Raw genomic sequence first — 20,176 nt, forward strand, 5'->3', positions numbered from 1 at the left:
GGCACCAATAAATAGTTCAGGATATGATTAATTCATTCAAATATTATATTTTATTTTAAATGTATTTAATTTCATTATTAACCATAAATATTTAATTAAATTAAAAAAAAAACAAGGGCCATTCATAAAGAATATCCATACAAATAGACAGTTCCTTTACCATAAAGGACAAGTTACTCACAGGACACACATGAATAACATACACGACAAACACAAAGATAACGCTGGTCCGGACCAATTGCTGTTGACTGCTGTAACCAATTATTGTATATCAGGGGTGCTCAACCTTTTGAAGAGCGAGGGCCACTTAAGCGAATTGGTAACTGGTCGCGGGCCACAATGAGTGGAGTGGGAGGATGACAGGTTCGTGTCCACGGACACAGCCCACTCTAATCTATGGGCCCTCTGATCCAATCCGTTTCGCCCAGATGAAAGGGGCAGATCCCTTTCTATTTTTTGTTAGGTAGGCGAGTGCTACTCCATAGAGGTGAATAGTAAGTCTGATTGGGTCAGACCAATCATGTGAAAGGGGCCTAAGGCTGCTTTCACACTGATGCGCTGGGATTTGCCCAAACCGTGGGTGCAGCACAGTGAACCTGTGAATTTTCTGCAGGGTAGCTGAACTTTGCCATAAACTTCTATTATATCCTGCAGGTGTGGCGCACTTTCTGAAGGCGCAACAAACCTGCAGGTAATAATAGAAGTCTATGGTTCAATGCAGGTGCGGATCAGTTTGAAAGCAGCCCAGTAAGTTTGTCCGTACACTATCAGTCCCCGTTAGCAAGCGGTGGCTGAAGCCGTGCATGAGAGGTTTATGGCTGCCGGTCTATCCTTAGCGAATCAGGAGGCTATAGGTATCAATTAAGTCTATGGATATCGCATTTTGCTACAGTATATTCAATTAATTTGCATACAGGCTTTAACAGTTCAAATTTACTGTCCATATGTTACCACAGCCCTCCGGAGTGTTATTGTCAAACTCTCTTTCGGAATAGTGAAATCCGGTCGTTCAGCAATCCCTCAGCGGGCATATCTCCAATGCTGTAATCAGGAGCGAACAAAGACCACCAGGTACAGTCCACATAATCCGACAAAGGCTCCGGTCACTTGTTTGAAAGTAAATCCCTCTCCGCTACTTTGTAGCTTGTTTGCGGGAAAAGTAGTTTGCCATCCAAGCTGTATCCACAGTCTCCGCTATTGCAAGGCTCGTCCAGCGTCACGGTGTGACGTCAACGCGTTTCGCTGGCTACTAGCGTATCTTCTTCTCGGACGATCATTGGCACACAGTCACGCGTCCTTTTATTGCGAATTAACGGGGTTTGGTAATCAATGCTAATTTATTCATAATTATTTCAGCCTGTTTTTAAGAATAGCTAGTCTATCGGAAGGATTCTTCCAATGAGGCTTTCTCCTGTCCATTTCCTTACTATATTCTTAAATTGGACATTCTGAGTACTAGTTGTGTAGGACTATGGAAACAAACAAAAAGACACATCCGACAAATACAGCTCCACAATCACAAAGACTGTAACCTGTATACCAACAATACCCACTACCATAGACAATAGACAGAACAGGACACACATAGACACACTGGGGAAAAGAAATACCAGGAGTATTTTTATATCCATCCTAATCACTTCACATCATAACTATATCTGATTTTCCTGAGGAATTTAAAATAATATACCTACAATATCAGAAAAAGGGGGGTGTTGTTGCGCTCCTTTCAGAAGATTATATATTTTTTCCTTATATATAGTGTATTATTAGAATTATCAGGTTGTATTTATAGCTAGCAAACATTCATCAGTTTAACTAACCAAATAAAGTGCAAATGTGCAAAGAGAGTATACTAAAATGTTACCATAAATTAATTAGCATACACGTTAAAGGGAACATGAGCATTCATCATAAAAAAATAAAATGAATTCTATTGTGCAATAAACATATTTAAAAACAAATATAAAACATATATCCGGCATGTGCAATATTACGTAAACAGGTAAGTAGTGTAACTACGTGTGGTTTCAAAATTGTGCAACATACGCAAAAAGTGAATAATTCAGAAAGTGACTTATTTCATCAAGGAGAAACACAAATTATGTATATAAAACAAAATAAAGATTTATAAATAAATAAAATTATTTTAACAAGCTGAGTGTATCAAGTCTCTAGTGCAATATTGGACGCTATTTCCGGTCCAGTGTGCAACAGTAGTGCAAATGTGCAAGTGTTTCACAGGAACACTGTGTGCTGCTATACTGACATTCAGTGTGCCTTTAAGTGCAAAGGAATGAGTCTTCAGTGTCACTGACACCCGTGGTTGTAATAAACGATTACCTTACTGTTGTAAGGTAAACAGCATGTAGCGAGGTTTAGGGGGAGGGATCCCTTCGGATCGGTCTGTTCCTAGGCGTTCATACTGTGTATGGGGTAAAGCCAGGGGGGGGGATCCTTTCCTTTCCTCTCTTTCCACTGGGCGGTAGTTACTTGGATCACTCAGATCGTTTATATGCTCAATGTATCAAGGTATAAGAAAGATAAAAAGAGGCCTACCATGGTGCAGTATATTTGAAAAAGGGTTTGAAGTTTATTTGAGTAGAACCATAAAAACTCACATTTCCATATGTAAGCTGAGCGATGTAAAAATATCTACAATGGCATAGAGCAGGGACACTTCAAAGTAAGAGGCAATTTCAATACAGGGGGATGCCGCCGTTCAGGTACTACCAAATATAGATAATATAATGAATTGCGACTAAGACAATAACGTCACGAATTATGCCTCTAGGAATACCTGCAAATTTAACTCTGTATTCAAGCCCACAGGAGCAAGTGACCTTAGACGGTACATCCACCATTTTTCCTTTTTGTAGTAGGATACAGTCAAAGTCACCCCTCCTGCTGGGCAATTTTAAGGCATAAATGCCTTTAACTGTCATGCCTTTTGGGTTGTTATAATGGCATGAGGCAAAATGTTTAGCTAGTGGTTTCTCTGGTGGTTTACGCTTATCTTTAATTTCACGTATATGTTCACCTATCCTTATTCTTAGTGATCTCTTAGTTTTGCCCACATATATTTTGGGGCAAGGGCAGGTGATTAAATAAATCACCCGTGTAGTTGCACAATTAATCAGATCACGAATTTCAAAGGACTCCCTACTAAGGGCATCTGTAAAAATTGATGTTCGATGCACATAAGGGCAAATTTGGCACTTTGTGCAAGGAAATGTCCCTTTTGAGCGTGGGTATTCAGAGCCAGTTTGGATCTGGTTCCTTGATAAATTCTGAACAGATTAATGTGTCTCCTAGATTTCTAGTACGTCTTGCCACCAAACTAGGGGATTGGCTGACTATTTTAGCCAAGCCTGGCGAATTAGTCAGAATGCCCCAGTGTTTGTCCAGAATTGATCTAACCTTATGCCACTGTGACCCATAGTTTGTTATAATTCTCACTGGCTCAGCAGTATTTTGCAGGGCTGTCTCTGTTGTTGATGGACCAATCAGGAGGCTCTCCCGTTTCCTCAGTGCTGCCCTCTTCTTGGCTTTTTTAATTTGCCTGTGGGAGTACCCACGTTCATGGAATCTTATGTAAAGTTCCTTGCTTTCACGTCTATAGTCATCAGCACTTGTACAGTTCCGTTTGACACGTAAAAAATTGACCCACTGGTTTCCCATTTTTAAGCCAGTGTGGGTGATGACTAGTCGCGTGCAAAAAAGTATTTGCTGCTGTGTCCTTTCGGAATGTACAGGTGCTAAGTCGATCATTTTTAAGGGATATATGAAGGTCTAGAAACTACAGACTCTTTTGATCGGAGTTATATGTCAGTCGTATATTACGCTCATTTAGATTCAGCTCACTCATAAATTGATGCAGCTGTTCTGGGGAGCCCCTCCAAATAATCAATACATCATAAATGTACCGCAACCACAACTGGGTGTGGTCGCAGTACAGTGACGATGAATAGACAGACATCCTCTTCTTTCCATAGGCCCAGATGGAGACAAGCGTAGGCCGGAGCCCACGCCACCCCCATCGAGGTACCTCTAATTTGATGGTAATATGAAGCCAGGAACTGAAAGAAGTTATTAGTCAAAGCGAATTCAACTCATTCTGCGGTCCCGAGTCAGGATAGGTCGTTTCTAAAGATCTTAATACTGCTCGTATTCCCACTTCGTGGGGTATCGAGGTATATAACGATTCTACGTCTATACCAACCAGCCATAATTCATCTGGCTGGCTATAGACCTCAAGAGACATAATTTTAGCCAAAACATGTCTGGTGTCTTGAACAAAGGATCGCAGTTTCTTCACAGAATCCTGCAGCAATGAGTCCAAGTACCGACCCACCCTTTCCAGGGGTCCCCCACAGGCTGACCCTATAGGCCTGCCGGGAGGATTTTTTAAGTCCTTATGGACTTTAGGGGTAATATAAAAGGTCGGCACATTGAACTCACATACTTGCAGGTGTAGGAACTCGCGATCTGACAACAAGCCTTCGTCCCTGGCAAATGTCAATTTACGATTTAGTTCTTCTACCAATTTTGGAAAAGGATTAGTGTCTAGTTTTTGATATGTCGTACTATCACCAAGCAGGCGTTTAGCCTCTCTTTCATATTGTTTTTGATTCAATGGACAACATTACCCCCTTTATCACTCTTTTTTTTATTACGATATTCTTTCTTCCCTCCAAATCTTTAAAGTGGTTGTAAACCCTTACAACACACTTTGACCTACAGGTAAGCCTAGATTAAGGCTTACCTGTAGGTCCAAGAAATATCTCCTAAGCCTACACAGTTTAGGAGATATTTGCCCGAAGACAGGCACCGGTGTCTACGGCGCATGCGCCGTAGACAGCGGCGTGCAGGCGCACTGAGTGCGGCATCGTCAACGACGAAGATGCCACGTGTGTCGGCTCCCGTGCGCATGCGCAGGAGTGACGTCATTGCGGCTTCGCCGAATGACAGCGGCGGAGCTGCGAGACCCCACCAACAAGATGGATGCGCCGGACTATAGGGGACAGCGGTGACTTCGCTGGCTCCTGTGTCAGGTAAGTGACACATAATGGACTACTATGCAATGCATAGTAGTCCATTATGCTTTGCCTTTGCAGGGAATGAAAGAGGAAGTAAACCCATCAGGGTTTACTTCCTCTTTAAGAGCCTGTCTTTCACCCACTGTGAGGTTATCGGGGGATCGGAGAGACCAGTCTAAATCAGCTTGAACCATGTCCAAAAAAAGTGTTAACCATTTATTTTTGGATAATGGTGGCATTTTTTGAGACCGAATTTTTTTATAGGAACTGGTTGCTCACTTAATCCATCGTTTTCCTCAAGTAGGGAATTTAATATCTCCAGTGCTTTTTGATCCTCTACATCTATTGGATGAATCTTACTTGTATCTGGGTCTGATGTGTACAAAGAACGAAAAAACACTTTGCGTAAGAAGAAGGTTATATCCTTATAGACTGTAAATTCATTCATGTTTGACACAGGTGAAAAAGTCATCCGTTTTTGTAATTAACTAATGTGGTCAGAAGACAGTTCAGTATCCGTCAAATTAATTATCTTTTTATCCTCTGTATCTTGTTTGGTTTGAATTGGCATCTGATCTATCAGTTTCTCTTTTGACTTCTCGTATACGTGCGTTCCTGAGGTGTTTTTAACGGTTTCAGATTTTTGGGACCTGCCTTTCATTTTGTCCGCTTGTTGATTTCCCCTCCTCTACATCTAAAAAAATAACTGACTTTCGTGTCTTCATCTGACTCACTATGGGTTTTGGTTCTATTTGATTTAGAATGTTGGCGACGACCTTGTCGCTGTGACCTACTGCGCCCTCGTCGTACTGTTAAGTCAAATACCTCATCTTTGTCAAAGTCTGCTAAGTCACGCCTGAATTTTGCTTGTTTTGTAATCTTTAAATTCAGCTGGACTTTTTCAATCTGTTATTTTAGGATCTCATTTTGTTTAATGAATTTGTCAGTTTCTTTAAATTTTTCAAGATTGCTTGCACTTTCAGTTATAGATGCTTGTATTGAAATGAATTGGATTTTTTCCTCGTCCACTATTAGTCCCATGACTGCTAAGTCATGGTTAAGGCAAAGTTCCTTCCATTTAGGTAGGAAGCTATCCATATGTAGGTGTTCTGCCAGAATTATTTTATCCCTCAGACCTCTCGGGGCCATACGGTGTGTGATATAAGTCTCCAGCGAAGACACATCCCACTTTCGGTTCAGGTGTTTAATCAATAATTTTTTATGTTCTTTGAACTTGTTTTTTATCTTATCGTCCTGATGGAAAGTTTGGGGTGTGTCTGTGCTGAATGCTGTTTCAATCTCATGATCAATTTCTTCTCCCAACATAAAAGCCATGTCCTGCACCAACCAAAATTATAAACAAAAATTAGAATGCCCTTAGTATATTTGAAAGGTGGACTTGCAAGAAATGACCATAATGATCAAAAATCATAAATAGCTTAATTTTAGGGAAAGGGGAAAATATATATACAAACGGCGGTCAGCAAGTGCTATCTACTACTAGTTAGTAAGGTTTCCCTTTACAGTGATGAGTCAATATTATGGGTATTAACCACGTGCTTAATGGGCACTTAAACCCCCCTCCTGCCCAGACCAATTTTCAGCTTTCAGCGCTGATGCACTTTGAATGACAATTACGCGATCATACAACACCGTACCCAAATGAAATTTTTATAATTTTTTTCCCCAGAAATAGAGCTTTTTTTGGTGGTATTTAATTACAGCTGGGAGTTTTATTTTTTGCTAAACAAACAAAAAAAGATGCAAAATAAAAAAAATAAAAAATCATGTTTAATAGTTATAAAATTTTGCAAACAGGTAATTTTTCTGCTTTATTGAAATGCGCTGATGAGGCGGCACTGGTGGGCACTGATAGGCTGCACTGGTGGGCACTGATAGGCTGCACTGGTGGGCACTGATAGGCATGGTTAAGGTGGCACCAATAGGCACAGATAAGGCGGTACTGATGGGCACAGATAAGGCGGCACTGATGGGCAAAGATGGGCACAAATAAGATGGCATGGATGGGTGGCACGGATGGGTGGCACGGATGGGAACAGATAGGTACCACTGATAGATGGGACTGATGGGCACTGATAGGTGGCACTGATAGGTGGCTCTGATAGGTGGCTCTGATAGGTGGCACTGCTGGGCACTGATGGGCACTGGTAGGTGACACTGATGGGCATGGATATGTGGCATATGAGGTGCAGCACTGTTGAGGGCAGATTGTGGGCACTGATAGGTGGCAATGTGGGCACTGATGGGTGGCACTATGGGGTGGTACTGATGGGTGGAACTTTTACTATAATTAGGTGGCACTGGCAGGGGGCAGGTGGGCACTGATGACTTGGCTCCAGCTCGCCGTGATCAGAACTGAAGTCTCTCTCACGGCCGCCGGTGATCGGCTGTTCTTTTTCTCCTTGCGCTATTAGCGCGAGGAGGAAAAATAGCCGATTACCAGCTCTGTTGTGATCACATGATCAGCTGTCATTGGCTGACAGCTGATCACGTGTTAAGGGGTCGGGATCGACCCCTTGCTCCGATCTGTGATCAGGCGAGTCTCATAGACTGCTCGTGCAAGGCTACAGCCCGGCAAAGCAGGTCCGCGCTGTAGCCTTCATTCGGCTATAGCGCGGATCTCAAGCGGTTAAAGGGTTCAGAGGTGGGCTCAAACAAGAAACCATGAACCCGGTAGGCATTTCGCATTATGGAGCTCCCAAGGTAGAGTGAGTGGCTTTACAGGGGATCAAAGATAACGCACCTACACCTGGAAATAGATTAAAGTAGAATAGGGCCCTGAGCAATGTAGCAACTTTGTTCCCACTATCTCTTCAATTGGCATTGATAAGGATTGCAAAAGACACAGAAAAGCCACCCCATCTGCTTTGTCTGTACTGGCATGACCTGATCAGACATGAAACGCCTGCAAATCCATTGTTCGAACCTCCAATTTGCTGTATGAGCATACAGCTTTGTTGGCGGGCCCCTGAGCATTTACTACGACCTAAGTTCCTGCCCGGGAGATGCCCACAAATAACTATAAGTGGAATTTTATGTTAGAGGAAGGACAATAAAGTAACGGCATTAAAAGTGAAGTCCACTTTTTGGACCATGTTTTTATGTTACATCTAGCATGAAGCATGGTTGCATAGTTACAACATCCCCAAACCCGGCAGTTTCAGGGGGGGGGCTTCAACAGCGGTGCCGGTCATCGTGGTTCATGATCATTCATTGCAAACCCCTACCCATCTCATCTGTCCCATCTCCCACCACGGCAAGGTCTATGGAGAGCGTGCTGGAGATCCCATCTCCCTCTTCAAGTCTTAAGCCCCATACACACTATCAGTTTTTTCTGCTGAGTTTTTCCTTCAGATTTACCAAAACCATATAATATGAGGGCAAACTTTAGGAGTTTCAATTTGTATGCAATCAGGGAGGCCCTTCCACTACATGGCTTTGGTAAACCTAAAGGAAAAACTCAGCAGAAAAAACTGATAGTGTGTATGGGGCTTTAGTTTAGCTGCATTTCCTGCAGAACCATAACAGCACCTCTGTATCTCTGTAAAGAGCTGAAGCTGGGAGAATACATTGCAAAAGTATGTGCATTGCACCATCGACACACTGGTCACGGGTGTAATGCTCTGCAGGATTCATTGCATCGGTTGTTTAGAGTTTGGGGTGTGCAGGAAAGGTAAGTACAGTCGATCTATACAGCTTTCTATATACACACCTGCTACTTTTTACTATGGCCAAAATACAGAAGAGGGGCTCCTGATGTCACCAAGGGGCCGCATATAATATCCAGTGACTGTAATGCTACAGAAAGCTGTAAGCGACTGCAGATGTTTTAGAAGAGATGTCAGAGACTGAAAACATACTACAGGAATTAATCAGAGACTGTGGATATAGTACAGGAGATGGTCAGAGACTGCGGATATAGTACTGGAGATGGTCAGAGACTGCAGACATACTACAGGAGATGGTCAGAGACTACAGACATTAGACATTAGACAGGAGACAGCCAGAGACTGCAGGCATACTACAGGAGATGGTCAGAAACTGCAGACATTCTACAGGAGATGGTCAGTGACTGCAGGCATACTACAGGAGATGGGCAGAGACTGCAGGCATACTACAGGAGATGGTAAGATACTGCAGACATTATACAGGAGACAACCAGAGACTGCAGGCATACTACAGGAGATGATCGGCGAATGCTGCCATACCACAGGAGACGGTCAGAGACTGCAAACATACTGCAGGAGATGGTCAGAGACTGCAGACATAATACAGGAGATAGTCAGAGACTGCAGACATACTACAGGAGATAGTAAGAGACTGCAGACATTATACAGGAGACAGACAGAGACTGCAGGCATACTACAGGAGATGGTCAGAGAATGCTGACATGCTACAGGAGACGGGCAGAGACTGCAGACATACTGCAGGAGATGGTCAGAAACTGCAGACATACTACAGGAGACGGGCAGAGACTGCAGACATACTACAGGAGACGGGCAGAGACTGCAGACATACTACAGGAGATGATCAGAGAATGCTGACATACTACAGGAGACGGTCAGAGACTGCAAACATACTGCAGGAGATGGTCAGAAACTGCAGACATGCTACAGGAGATGGTCAGAAACTGCAGACATGCTACAGGAGATGGTCAGAGACTGCAGACATACTGCAGGAGATGGTAAGAGACTGCAGACATTATACAGGAGACAGCCAGAGACTGCAGACATACTACAGGAGATGATCAGAGAATGCTGACATACTACAGGAGACGGTCAGAGACTGCAAACATACTGCAGGAGATGGTCAGAAACTGCAGACATGCTACAGGAGATGGTCAGAAACTGCAGACATGCTACAGGAGATGGTCAGAGACTGCAGATATACTGCAGGAGATGGTAAGAGACTGCAGACATTATACAGGAGACAGCCAGAGACTGCAGACATACTACAGGAGATGATCAGAGAATGCTGACATACTACAGGAGACGATCAGAGACTGCAAACATACTGCAGGAGATGGTCAGAAACTGCAGACATGCTACAGGAGATGGTCAGAGACTGCAAACATAATACAGGAGACGGTCAGAGACTGTAGATATTCTACAGGACACATGCTGGGAATCTTTTTTGTTAAATCAATGGATTTACTTCTGCTTTAATAAAACTGTATTGTAAACAATATTTTTATAGCTTAAAAGGCTTAAATGTATATCTAAGAGACAATAGCCATAAATATTTAGGGTCAGAGTGCAGAGTGCTGCAAACTTTTAGGCTGGGTTCACATCTAAGCCGCATGCGGCTCACAGGAGGGGTCCGGTGCATCTTCGTTCACCATTTCATGACCGATTTCAGCCCGAATCTTTGGCTGAATTCAGACCTGAAACAGACCAAAAAACGGACAGTGTTTTTGTGCAAATCACACTGGAGCCGCTGCGGAGATATGTGAACCGGCTCCACAGAGAGCTGGTCACGAACCTGCATCCAACTCGCACTACTGTGTACCCAGCCTTAGGGTCGAAGGCAGGATTTATCCTGATAGGAAACATTGTGAACATTACGTGGGGTGAATCAGGCTAAAAAGTTTTTTTTTGTAGCATTCATTCCAAGGGTTTTGTAGTCATTGGTAATCCAAGGCTGGTTCATTTCAATGAAAGTGAGCCAGTCCACACTCTCAGGGGATAGTGGGCATCATCTTCTCATAACAAAACCTCCTTCAAGGCTGAAGAAGGCCCTCTCAGACAATACACAAAGCAAACCGGAAGCCGCAGTGCATACTGTGCAAGTTGGTCCAGCCTAAACGCCCAATAGCCCATGGGGTCCTCACTTCTGAGAGGGTCTGCATTAGCCTTGGACCCGATGTAGTCAGCAACCATGTGGTTCAGGTGCTGCCTGTAGCTAAGTCTGGCCCTTGTGGTCAGAGGTGTAGCTTGAAGCTTGTGGGCACCAATGCAAAAGTTGAACTGCCCCCCCCCCCCCCCACCCCACTACTTTCAATGTGCGTGCAGATACATCCACCACACGCCAAGATACTCAAAGTGGCTTAAGAGTTTTGAGTTCCCAGAGTTCCTCTTTACATCAGAGGACAGGGACCACTGCTGAAGAATCAGAGGACAGGGACCCCTGGCAGGACACTTGGCAGAGCCCCCCCCCCCCCCCCCCACACACACACACACACACACACACACACTACACAGGGCTTAAATCACATTCATTTAAACACAGTCTGTCAGTCTTCACATGGTGTATTTGGCTTTTATGTTGCCCTTCTGACCCGTGAAATTCTCTGGTCAGAACGGCAGTCTAGTTGCAGTAGGCAGATACACCCTGTGCAGATCATGGCTAACTGGCTGTGTAGTAAAGGAATTTGATGTTAGCCCTGTGGAGGAGGAACAGTGTAGAGTGCTGTAATGGAAAAGGAGCTCAGCAACCAGGTATAGCATGCAGGGTGGAGGGGTGGTCAGGGGACTTCACAGAGAGTCGGTCACGAACCTACATCCAACTCGCACTAGTGTGTACCCAGTCTCAGGCCGAAGGCAGGATTTACCCTGATAGGAAACATTGTGAACATTACGTGGGGTGGATGAGGCTTAAAAGTTTTTTTTGTAGCATTCATTCCAAGGGTTTTGTAGTCATTGGTAATCCAAAACTGGTTCACTTCAATAAAAACGAGCCAGTCCACACTCTCACGGGATAGGCAGTGTCATCTTCCCATAACAAAACCTCCTTCAAGGCTGAAGAAGACCCTCTCCGACAACACACAAAGCAAACCGTAGCCACAGTGCATACTGTGCAAGTTGGTCCAGCCTAAACGCCCAATAGCCCATGGGGTCTTCACTTCTGAGAGTGTCTGCATTAGCCTTGGACCCGATGTAGTCAGCAACCATGTGGTTCAGGTGCTGCCTGTAGCTAAGTCTGGCCCTTGTGGTCAGAGGCATAGCTTGAAGCTTGTGGGCTCCGATGCAAAAGTTGACCTGGGCCCCCCCCCCCCACTACTTTCAACCAGCGTGCAGATACATCCACTGCACGCCAAGATACTTAAAGTGGCTCAAGAGTAGTGATGGACGAACTTCCGACGGGACGTTTCGCGAACGCGAAACGCGAACGGACACAAACGTTCGCGAAAACGACCGTTCGCCGCGGGCTCCATTGACTTCAATGGGAGGCGAATTTCGCAAACCTTTAGGTCGAATTTGCGGCCACGGGGTAATTATTAGGGGGTAGCACGTAGTCCCACCACCTGGACAATAGCATAATACATGTATGAGGTGAATTTGGGATCGATAACTACAAGCATTTTTTTTTTATTTGGGAAATTGTTCTGACAATTCAGGACTATGGAGCTAATGAAGGCAATGGAGGAGAGGGAAGGTCAGGGACCAGGGTAGGCAAACAAGAGGGTGCAGGAGATACAGAGCACTGACAGCAGCACCGTAATACAGAGCACTGACATCAGCACCGTGACATACAGCGCTGACAGCAGCTCCGTGACATACAGCGCTGACAGCAGCTCCGTGACATACAGCGCTGACAGCAGCTCCGTGACATACAGCGCTGACAGCAGCTCCGTGACATACAGCGCTGACAGCAGCTCCGTGACATACAGCGCTGACAGCAGCACCGTGACATACAGCGCTGACAGCAGCTCCGTGACATACAGCGCTGACAGCAGCTCCGTGACATACAGCGCTGACAGCAGCTCCGTGACATACAGCACTGACAGCAGCTCCGTGACATACAGCGCTGACAGCAGCTCCGTGACATACAGCGCTGACAGCAGCACCGTGACATACAGCGCTGACAGCAGCTCCGTGACATACAGCGCTGACAGCAGCTCCGTGACATACAGCGCTGACAGCAGCTCCGTGACATACAGCGCTGACAGCAGCTCCGTGACATACAGCGCTGACAGCAGCTCCGTGACATACAGCGCTGACAGCAGCTCCGTGACATACAGCGCTGACAGCAGCTCCGTGACATACAGCGCTGACAGCAGCTCCGTGACATACAGCGCTGACAGCAGCTCCGTGACATACAGCGCTGACAGCAGCTCCGTGACATACAGCGCTGACAGCAGCACCGTAAGCAGCCCCAGGAGGAAGTCAGCACAGCACAGGGATGGTGTGATCCCCTCATAATAAGAACCCCCAGGAGGAAGTCAGCACAGCACAGGGATGGTGGGAGCCCCTCATAATAAGAACACCCAGGAGGAAGTCAGCACAGCACAGGGATGGTGGGAACCCCTCATAATAAGCAGCCCCAGTAGAAATATGACACCGCTCAACCTCTTCAAAGAGGAGGGTAGGGGCATATAGTACGGTGTGCTTTTTTGGGTCAGGGAAGTGAGCCAAATGAATTAAGAAGGTCTGTGTGCTTGATTCCAAAAATTGTTTATAGACATATACATGGTCTACTGATCACATGTGTTGAATTCCTCCGAGATCCATGCCTCATTCATTTTTAGAAATGTGAGGTAGTTAACACTGTGGTGAGCTAGGCGAGTACGCTTATCGGTCACAATCCCCCCTGCTGCGCTGAACGTCCTTTCGGACAGGACACTGGATGAGGGGCAAGCCAACAGTTCGATTGCAAATTGGGCAAGCTCTGGCCAGAGGTCAAGCCTGCCCACCCAGTAGTCTAGGGGTTCATCACTCCTCAGAGCGTCCACATCGGCCGTTAACCCAATGTAGTCGGACACCTGACGGTCTAGGCGTTCCCTGATGCTGGATCCGGATGACACCTGTCGATGGGTCGGCTGAAAGAATGACCTCATATCCGAAGTCACCAACACATCTTCAAACCGGCCTCTTCTTGCAGGCGCTGTTGGATTGGTACCCGCAAATCCTTCTCTGGGAGTGGGAATTGCTCCTCTGCCAGCGCACGCAAAAGCAGAATGCAGCATTTCTCGAAGCAAGGCCTGGAAGTGCTGCATTCTGACAGCCCTCTGCGACGGCGGTAACATTTCCGCCATTTTGTGTTTGTACCGGGGGTCTAAGTACGTTGCCACCCAGTACTGGTCCTTGACCCTCATGCTTTTTATACGGGGGTCCCTATTAAAACACTGGAGCATGAAGGCCCCCATTTGCACTAAAGTGGAAGCGGTGTGGTGGCCTGGCTCCTGCTCATCATCCAGGATAATGTCGTCCTCTTCATTCTCCTCTCCCCATCCTCGCACAACAGGGATCCCAGAAAGGTTTAAAGCATGCTCTTCTTGCTCCTGCTCATCCGCCCCGGCACCATCCTCCTCTGACTCCTCATCAGACTCCTGTTGTTGACTTGTCTCAGATAGAGTAGCCCCCCCTGGGAATTCATCCAGCATTGCGACTTCCTCATCTTCCCGCTCCTGCTCCTCCACAGCCTGATCAATGACACGACGCAATGCACGCTCCAGAAAGAAGGCATAAGGTACCATGTCACTGATGGCGCCATGGCTGCGACTGACCAGTTTGGTGATCTCCTCAAATGGCCGCAGAAGTCTGCATGTGTCGCGCATGAGCAGCCACTGGCGCGGTGAAAAAAAACCCAGCTCCCCAGAACCGTTTCTTTCGCAGAGTTCATACAGGTAGACGTTAACTGCACGTTTCTGCTGGAGCAGCCTATCAAGCATATAGAAGGTTGAGTTCCATCGCGTCGGGCAATCGCAAATAAGACGTCTGACCGGCAGATGGTGTCGCCGCTGAATGTCAGCAAGGCGAGCCATGGCCGTGTAAGATCTTCTGAAATGGGCCGAGATTTTCCTTGCCTGCCGCAAGATGTCCTGGACCCCAGGGTATTTGACAAGGAATCGCTGCACGACCAAGTTTAAGACGTGTGCCATGCACGGCACGTGCGTGATTTTGCCCTGTTTCAATGCGCTAAGCAGATTGGCACCGTTGTCACACACCACTTTACCAACTGTCAAATTGAGCGGTGTTAGCCACTCATCTGCCTGTGAACGCAAAGCTGAAAGGAGTGCCGGGCCAGTGTGGCTCTTTGCTTCCAGGCACAACAGACGCAGCACGGCATGGCAACGTCTCACCTGGCATGTGGAATAGGTTCTGGGGAGCTTGGGCGGTGCAGTGGAAGAGACGCTAGCAGCGGAAAAGGAGGAGGCAGCTGAGGAGGAGAGGGAGGAGGATGGAGTAGGAGGAGGAGAAGAAGAGTCAGGCCTGCATGCAATCCGTGGCGGTAAAACCAAATCTACACGGGTGCCACGGGTTACATGCTTGACGGCCGTCAGAAGGTTCACCCAGTGGGCAGTAAAACTGATATACCTTCCCTGCCCGTGTTTGCTAGACCACGTGTCTGTGGTCAGATGTATCTTGGCACCGACACTGTGTGCCAGAGATACATTCACTTGCCGCTGAACATGGCCATATAGCTCTGGGATGCCCTTCTCTGAGAAATACTTCCTTCCTGGGACCTTCCATTGTGGTGTTCCAATGGCCACAAATTTGCGAAAGGCCTCCGAGTCCACCAGTTTATATGGCAGTAGTTGGCGGGCTATGAGTTCTGACAAGCCAGCCGCCAACCGTTGGGCAAGAGGGTTATCCGGCGTCATCATTTTTTTACGCTCAAACATTAGGCCCACGGAAGCCTGCCTTTTTGCAGAAAAATGTGAGCTTGGCGTGATGGAAGGTGGAGTGGAGGACAATTGTGAGGAGAGAGGAGAAGGAGAAGTAGAAGACGAGGCTGGACGGTGAGAGCCTGCAGTGTGGCTTTGTGTGTTCCGTTGCTCCCACTGGGCTCGGTGATGGCTGCTCATGTGCCTTCTTAAGGCGGTCGTCCCTAGGTGAGTATTGGGCTTACCGCGACTAACGCGTTGACTGCAAAGATTGCAGATGGCAACGCTATTGTCAGCAGCGGACACGTTAAAAAAAGCCCACACTGCGGAGCCATGTGCCGGTGTCCTGGGAGCGCCAGATGTGACCGTACATGGTCGATGACTCGCTCCTGATACATTTGCAGTCTGCTTTGTCCCTGCTGTGCAATGTAAGTCATTGCTGCTTCTCCTCCCTATCTGCTGGTCCATATCTCCCTCTGAACTCCCCTCCTCTTCCTCTCTTGTGGGCACCCACGTGACATCACTAGACACGTCATCATCAACGTCACCTTCCCCACCGCTATAAGTAGAGTAGGCAGCAACACCGGGGACCAACCTCCTCCTTGGGCTGATCTGGGTACTGGCGTCAGACTGCTGAGTAGCGCTTGTTGCTACCTCCTCTTCCTGATCCAATACCAAGAGTGGCTGCGCATCAGAAATGTCCTCTTGATATGGATCGGAAAATAATTCCAGTGACTCAAGCGGAAGGTATGTGGTGGTGGTGGTGGTGGTCGTGTTGTTGGTGGTAGTGTCTTTGGGGGTGCACATAGCAGAGAGTGAAGAAGAGGGTGCAGATCGAGAGGATGAGGAGGGTGCAGAAGAGTAAGGCTGAGCGAGCCACTCAACCAAGTCTGGTGCATCCTTTAAAGTAATTGAACGCACCTTCTGCAACTTCCCACTTTGGCTCAAGCCTGTTGCTCCTGCCCTACCCCTACCACCCCTGCGGAAGGGCCTGCCTCTTCCTCTGCATGTCATTTTTTAAATGACCCTGTGACAAAACTCTTAGTCCCTATACCGCTGAAGGACTGCTGCAGTATAGGTGAGCGGTCAGCAGTGGTGCACGTCAACCCTATCTATTGTGGACCGATAGCGGTCCTTACAGAACAGCAGACTGTACCGCACTCAAGCCTATGTACCGTAGCACCCTATACCAAGTTACCAGTCCTTATAAGAACTTTTGTGGACCAAGCAGGTTGTGTATTAGTGTTTAGCAGACTGTACGTCAGTCCCTATACCGCTGAAGGACTGCTGCAGTATAGGGCAGCGGTCAGCAGTGGTGCACGTCAACCCTATCTATTGTGGACCGATAGCGGTCCTTACAGAACAGCAGACTGTACCGCACTCAAGCCTATGTACCGTAGCACCCTATACCAAGTTACCAGTCCTTATAAGAACTTTTGTGGACCAAGCAGGTTGTGTATTAGTGTTTAGCAGACTGTACGTCAGTCCCTATACCGCTGAAGGACTGCTGCAGTATAGGGCAGCGGTCAGCAGTGGTGCACGTCAACCCTATCTATTGTGGACCGATAGCGGTCCTTACAGAACAGCAGACTGTACCGCACTCAAGCCTATGTACCGTAGCACCCTATACCAAGTTACCAGTCCTTATAAGAACTTTTGTGGACCAAGCAGGTTGTGTATTAGTGTTTAGCAGACTGTACGTCAGTCCCTATACCGCTGAAGGACTGCTGCAGTATAGGGCAGCGGTCAGCAGTGGTGCACGTCAACCCTATCTATTGTGGACCGATAGCGGTCCTTACAGAACAGCAGACTGTACCGCACTCAAGCCTATGTACCGTAGCACCCTATACCAAGTTACCAGTCCTTATAAGAACTTTTGTGGAACAAGCAGGTTGTGTGTTAGTGATTAGCAGACTGTACGTCAGTCCCTATACCGCTGAAGGACTGCTGCAGTATAGGTGAGCGGTCAGCAGTGGTGCACGTCAACCCTATCTATTGTGGACCGATAGCGGTCCTTACAGAACAGCAGACTGTACCGCACTCAAGCCTATGTACCGTAGCACCCTATACCAAGTTACCAGTCCTTATAAGAACTTTTGTGGACCAAGCAGGTTGTGTATTAGTGTTTAGCAGACTGTACGTCAGTCCCTATACCGCTGAAGGACTGCTGCAGTATAGGGCAGCGGTCAGCAGTGGTGCACGTCAACCCTATCTATTGTGGACCGATAGCGGTCCTTACAGAACAGCAGACTGTACCGCACTCAAGCCTATGTACCGTAGCACCCTATACCAAGTTACCAGTCCTTATAAGAACTTTTGTGGACCAAGCAGGTTGTGTATTAGTGTTTAGCAGACTGTACGTCAGTCCCTATACCGCTGAAGGACTGCTGCAGTATAGGGCAGCGGTCAGCAGTGGTGCACGTCAACCCTATCTATTGTGGACCGATAGCGGTCCTTACAGAACAGCAGACTGTACCGCACTCAAGCCTATGTACCGTAGCACCCTATACCAAGTTACCAGTCCTTATAAGAACTTTTGTGGACCAAGCAGGTTGTGTATTAGTGTTTAGCAGACTGTACGTCAGTCCCTATACCGCTGAAGGACTGCTGCAGTATAGGGCAGCGGTCAGCAGTGGTGCACGTCAACCCTATCTATTGTGGACCGATAGCGGTCCTTACAGAACAGCAGACTGTACCGCACTCAAGCCTATGTACCGTAGCACCCTATACCAAGTTACCAGTCCTTATAAGAACTTTTGTGGAACAAGCAGGTTGTGTGTTAGTGATTAGCAGACTGTACGTCAGTCCCTATACCAATGAAGGACTGCTGCAGTATAGGGCAGCGGTCAGCAGTAGTGCACGGCAACCCTATGTATTGTGGACCGATAGCGGTCCTTACAGAACAGCAGACTGTAACGCACTCAGGCCTATGTACCGTAGCACCCTATACCAAGTTACCAGTCCTTATAAGAACTTTTGTGGACCAAGCAGGTTGTGTGTTAGTGATTAGCAGACTGTACGTCAGTCCCTATACCAATGAAGGACTGCTGCAGTATAGGGCAGCGGTCAGCAGTAGTGCACGGCAACCCTATGTATTGTGGACCGATAGCGGTCCTTACAGAACAGCAGACTGTACTGCACTCAGGCCTATGTACCGTAGCACCCTATACCAAGTTACCAGTCCTTATAAAAACTTTTGTGGACCAAGCAGGTTGTGTGTTAGTGTTTAGCAGACTGTGCGTCAGTCCCTATACCGCTGAAGGACTGCTGCAGTATAGGGCAGCGGTCAGCAGTAGTGCACGGCAACCCTATGTATTGTGGACCGATAGCGGTCCTTACAGAACAGCAGACTGTAACGCACTCAGGCCTATGTACCGTAGCACCCTATACCAAGTTACCAGTCCTTATAAGAACTTTTGTGGACCAAGCAGGTTGTGTGTTAGTGATTAGCAGACTGTACGTCAGTCCCTATACCAATGAAGGACTGCTGCAGTATAGGGCAGCGGTCAGCAGTAGTGCACGGCAACCCTATGTATTGTGGACCGATAGCGGTCCTTACAGAACAGCAGACTGTACTGCACTCAGGCCTATGTACCGTAGCACCCTATACCAAGTTACCAGTCCTTATAAGAACTTTTGTGGACCAAGCAGGTTGTGTGTTAGTGATTAGCAGACTGTACGTCAGTCCCTATACCAATGAAGGACTGCTGCAGTATAGGGCAGCGGTCAGCAGTAGTGCACGGCAACCCTATGTATTGTGGACCGATAGCGGTCCTTACAGAACAGCAGACTGTACTGCACTCAGGCCTATGTACCGTAGCACCCTATACCAAGTTACCAGTCCTTATAAGAACTTTTGTGGACCAAGCAGGTTGTGTATTAGTGTTTAGCAGACTGTGCGTCAGTCCCTATACCGCTGAAGGACTGCTGCAGTATAGGGCAGCGGTCAGCAGTAGTGCACGGCAACCCTATGTATTGTGGACCGATAGCGGTCCTTACAGAACAGCAGACTGTACCGCACCCAAGCCTATGTACCGTAGCACCCTAGACAGACCAAGTTACCAGTCCTGATAAAGAGCTTTGTGGAACAAGTGAGTTGTGAATGATTAGCAGACTGCAGCAGAAGGGCAGCAGTCAAGTATAATATTCTTTCTATATTTGGAAGAAAGAATATTATACGTGTACAAGCCTATTACCGTACCACTGATACCAGTCCTGAAAAGAACCTTTGTGGAACTAATAGTAACAGCAAGTCTTTAAAATTATCCTCACTGCCTGACACACTGCTTCCTGCCTGTCCCTATACAAATTGGCAAAAAAGAGTAGGCTGGAACGATTAGCTGGAACAGCTCTTTTGTGGACCTGATAGTAACAGCTAATGATGATGATGATGATGATGATGAAGAAAGACTAATCTGGCTGAGCTGTCCCTAAAATAGCAGCATACAGCGCTCTGTCCCTTTATCTAAACTGACAAAAGAAACTCAGGCTGCTGACCTAACACCTATACCAGTCCTGAAAAGAACTTTTGTGTACCAAATAGCTAGCGTTTTCTCTGTCCCTACTCCAC

This window comes from Lithobates pipiens, unplaced genomic scaffold, assembly GCF_037356315.1.
Source record: "Lithobates pipiens isolate NorthernLeopardFrog02 unplaced genomic scaffold, aLitPip1_a1.2 Scaffold_1, whole genome shotgun sequence".
NCBI classification, from domain to species: domain Eukaryota; kingdom Metazoa; phylum Chordata; class Amphibia; order Anura; family Ranidae; genus Lithobates; species Lithobates pipiens.